The following is a 5000-nucleotide window of genomic DNA, read 5'->3' on the forward strand; positions in this document are numbered from 1 at the left end:
ATGGAGTCGAAATTGTCCGCTTGCCACTTTGCCAGGTCTAAGTGACCCTGGAGAGACGTAGTAAATTTCACATTTCGTTACATAAGATAATTTACCTGGCACATCGTTCGGAGGAGATTCAAAGCAGTTGCCAGTTACATTGAGAGACGCAAAATTATCATCGACCGAATCCTTCTGTAGTTTCTAAAATGAAGGTGTCTTCAATAAAAGACAAGATATGCCAGCTGCTTTGTACTCCATATTGTTATGTATCAAAGAGTATAGGTTAAATGAGACTAGACAATTTTTTTGTTTCATCCTTTATTACAAATAAAGGCTTCTGCCAACGCCATCAAATTTGTACTGTACAAAGAGTCGGCCCTAAAAAAAGAAGACCGACCACTTACACCCATGCAAATGTCAAACGTGAAACAAGTCACTTAGTTTTGGATCACATTTAATCTTGAGTTCAACATCACGATAAACAAATGGTTTTTTTTATTTTATCTTTACGTACAAGGTAATATAAAACATTCACACACCTATCTTTATTACAGGGAGTAAACATAGGATTTATGACCCCCCTTCTAATCAGTAAGGGTACGCCAGTGTCTTTTTTTTTTTTTTAATTTCTGCTTGGCATTTCTCTTTATCTTACCCCGTTTCATGTGTATTTCTCTTTCTTCAGTTTAGAAAAAAAATCGTATATCTTTAAATTTTTTAATTTTACCTTGGACGCAGATGCAAGTCAAACAAAGAATGCAGAATCTGTAAGAACTTCTTGCTTACAGATGACTGCTCTCGTAAAACTGTCTCAGATTTAAATACACAGTGATAAACGCAAGTGAAATGCAAAAACGAAAATGCATTATGACACAAAAGGCATTCATATCTAAGGAACTTTTTGTCATAACGAGAACACAGGGTAGGCAAAGGCGTGTGTCACCTTTTTCGTTTAGAGGTGAATATTGTTAAAGCTATTTTCTATGATCGCATGTGGTCATCAAGCAAGGTGAGTATCTCTTCCCATCGCCATTCCTTCTCAGTTGAGCAAAAGATTTTGGGGAGCTCTTAATACATGTCCCCTTGTCTTCATTACTTTCGACTTTTTCTCGTAGCCGTTGAGACACTTTTCTCATAATATTAAGTATTTTCAATTATTGGCAAATGGTACGTTATAGAATACCAAATATGAGCAATGAGTAAATAATGGTAAATGAGTTTTAAGTAGTTATTCAGTCAAGCAAACAGCTGGAACAAGAAACTAACAGAGGAATGGAATGAGATAAAAAAACAAAAATAAAGAAGAAAATAATAATCATTCCGAATGATCATACAAAGGAGTTCGACGACACACTAAAAATGACTAGATTAGATTAGAGTTTTCATTTAACGAGTAATAATAACAAGATAGTGGAATGCTTCAGGTAGAAACGTTTCCTTCATCCTACTAAGTTATGTAAAAGTATGGCGAAGTATATATATGCATGTATACTGAGTTGGAACATACACCAGGTATACGAACCTCATTCATAATACAGAGATGGAGAGGTAAAGGAGAAATGAATACTGTACGTAGAATCGTCTTAGCGGCTACGGCATTAATAAACAGACATAGCTAATTAATTTCCATTTACTTCTCTCTCAACACTTTTGTTGATGTCCATTGTAAACCTACAATCTCCCCAGAAAACTCATTCGAATGAAATTCAGTCATTCATATAGATTGTTGTTGACTTTTCATGTCTCATTCACTGGTTCTGATTGTGAACATTAATGCGTAATAAAAACTTGAAACCGATTTAACATGACAAATACACGAGATACGTAAAGACTCAATTATTTCTCAAAAGCAAAAACTCGTTATTCATTGTGTATATTGTTTGTGCACAAAGCTGTGAAATTGTTCGTAACTTCCGTATTAAGATTAATTTCTCAATAGTGGCATTTACAAGTTTGAAAATAATATTTAAAAAATGCAGGAAAACTAATCGTATGAATTAAAGCAGTATTGGACGTTCAGAACAGTCTACTCTCGCTTGGAAAATAACCCAATTAATATTTACAAGATACGTTTGAACACAGCAACAGGATTTAATTAACTTGCAGCTGAAAATACCTTCAGGAAATCATAAAGCGGCAAATGTTTATTTACTACTTGTGTGTGTGATTGTCTATTGTGGTTTATGTGGGGGGGCTTTGAAAGTAGTCAATCCCGAAGACAGCACTAAGAGAGAAAAATTAAATCTTCTCGTGTCGCCTATATTCTTGAGTTAAATGTTATTCATTTCGTCTTGTCCTCCTTTTGACTTGATAATTATTTTTGTGTAAATAGAGAATAAATGACATTTATGTTTAGAAATAAATCATGTGGCAGTCAAGAACAGACAGCTTAATAAGGTAAAACGAGCATTATATATCATATATAAAAAATTCCAAACACTGTAATGGATAATTTTGTCCTCGTAAACGACGATTGATTGATTGATTGATTGATTGGTACATGATTACAAAAGTACAACACACAGCAACAGCGAACATATTTCCCCTAAGCTGTTGGGAAAATGGCAAATGAAAGGACCAGTTTGATGATGAAATATCGGCAGAAAGCAGAACCATAACCTATGACTTCTGGATGGAATATTTCATGAATTGACAACGTATGAAATAAATGATTCGAGAATGGAAAATGCAGTGGTCAATAATGACTCATTTGTAGAATATTGATAGCATATTAGGTTGGTTACAATAGCCATTTGCCACGATGTAGGCAGCAGTCTATATTGATAATAAGGAAATGATACACAAGTCAGAGTCATATAAACAAAACAACCAGTTTCAACAAGGAAGTCGTTAATATTATTTGTTATTAATAAAGTAGTATAAGATCATTTCGATATGAAAAAATCATTTTCGTTTAAGTTTATATTTACAAAATTATATTATATATAAAATAAAACGGGACTTACGGAATGACGACGATCAGTCATTCTCTCATATACCACAGATATTTGACAGTATTCTCTTCACCAGAGAAGTATAGTTATAAAGTCCTTATTTAGTTCGTTCATCCATTTATGTACCTCTTTCGTCCATATGTACACTGATTACGAAGAGCAAAAACTTCATCGAAAAACAAATCGTTTACAAAGGCGAGAAATGTACAAAGCTTCGTCGGTGCAGGATCTCGAATGAGAGTAGTGTGTGATCACAAATTCCAACATGGCCCCAGAGGAAATAACAGTGGTAGACTTGCTTACCAAGTCAATTAAATGAAATCTGCTTCATTCTCCGGAATACATCTACGTCCCAGCATATATATATTTATATACCAAGACATATTAACGGTTATCTAACGATACACTTCCACACAGTGGATCAAAAGACCGTTACTTGCCATGAACTCGTTTCTATTATACCCAGGAGTTCATGGGACGTGGGCTTTTACATACAAACATCACAACTTGTCTAAGGTGAAACATTCGTTCGAATTTGAAAATGATAGAAAAAACGGCTCTCTAACGTTTCAGTGTCGTGAAAAGGCCAAGACCTGGCCTTTTTATTTCTACTAGTTCACTTTTCCACTTAGAAATGGCTCTGCGGTAAAGGTTCCGTTTGATTCAGTTTCATATTGCGTGAATGAACCTTTTCTTCACTGTTCATTCCCTTATCCAAACTGCATTCTTCAATTATTGCATTTCAATGTAGAAAGGAAAGAAATCACTGACTAACTTTGACTTCTAAGATCAAATCCATCACAGAATTCTTAAGCCCCCTTTTTATTCACTTAAAAAAAAGAAGGTAAAATAAATCACTTCTGAGATCATATCCATCATCACACAATTCTTAAACCCATATCCTTCACTCCACTTTAATAGAAAGGATAATGAAAATAAAGAGTACAGTAAATGCACCCACGCATGCGCACTAGAGTAGCACTAACTGTTTCAGATTTGAGTATCCGTTACACCAGGTCAAATTCAAATTGTTACTCGACACACCACTATTCGATCCTTTTTTCCTCTCCCTCTTTTTTTTTATTACTGTCACGCATCACTTGAGCAGAACAGTTGCTTGATCCTTCATCATCATCATCACAGCTTCATTAGAGACCTTATAAAACGCTATACGAGACGATGGCGTCCATGGTTCCTCCTCCTTAAGTCAATAAAACCTGCTTCTACTACAGGTGAGCCGCTGACATGAGACAGACAGACGCCTTCCCTATCTGACAAGAAGCGTCACTTTCATTCTGTCTTTTTTTCTTTTTTTTTCTTTCCAGCACTGGTTTGCAAAACATTTGCAGCTTCGCCCTGCGGGAGAAAGATCAAAAATTTGTAATTAGGTAAAGCTTTACTGGAATGGAAAAAATAGTATATGCAATAGTGATAGGGGAACATCTGCTTTATATATATATATATATATATATATATATATATATATATATATATATGTGTGTGTGTGTCTGTGTGTGTGTCTGTGTGTGTGTGTGTATATGTACAGATTTAAGTATATTTTGTGCGTATGTCATGTCATTATATATATATATATATATATATATATATATATATATATATATATATATATATATATATATATATATATATATATATATATATATTTATTTATTTATTTATTTATTAATTATTTATTTATTTACACACAAACACCAATAACTTTCCTAGCAAGTATCATTATAGTCGTAAGAGTCTTTAGTATAGTGAATGTCTGATGGTATGTCGCCAATTTTACATGATGCGTTTATGCTTTCATAGTGAAATCGACTTTGACTTCGATTTCACCAAGTTATGTAAATAGCTGACACCAAATGGATTCTTACATTTCAATTGCACCTCCCCTGACCTGGATTCGAACCTATGCATTTTGGACTACAGTAGATTCACATCAACCGTACAGCTGATGTCTAGCTAGGCCAGTCCCTTATGACGCTCCTGATTGGTGGCTGTTGATAAGCCAATCACAGGGCTGGAAATTCTCTGTCTGTCTCGAAAGAGAGTTCA

The 5000-nt window shown here is 34.4% G+C and overlaps 1 protein-coding gene across 1 annotated transcript in view; it reads right to left on the bottom strand.

Moving 5' to 3' along the window:
* Positions 1 to 288: 288 nt before the first annotated feature.
* The window catches only part of LOC135224418 (nephrin-like), a 383929-nt gene continuing 379217 nt past the window's right edge, over positions 289 to 5000 (bottom strand). Inside the window, 1 exon segment of the mRNA XM_064263402.1 lies at positions 289 to 4292. The gene's annotated coding sequence lies outside the window, so the exon portion shown is untranslated.

This window comes from Macrobrachium nipponense, chromosome 12, assembly GCF_015104395.2.
Source record: "Macrobrachium nipponense isolate FS-2020 chromosome 12, ASM1510439v2, whole genome shotgun sequence".
Classification (NCBI taxonomy): Eukaryota; Metazoa; Arthropoda; class Malacostraca; order Decapoda; family Palaemonidae; genus Macrobrachium; species Macrobrachium nipponense.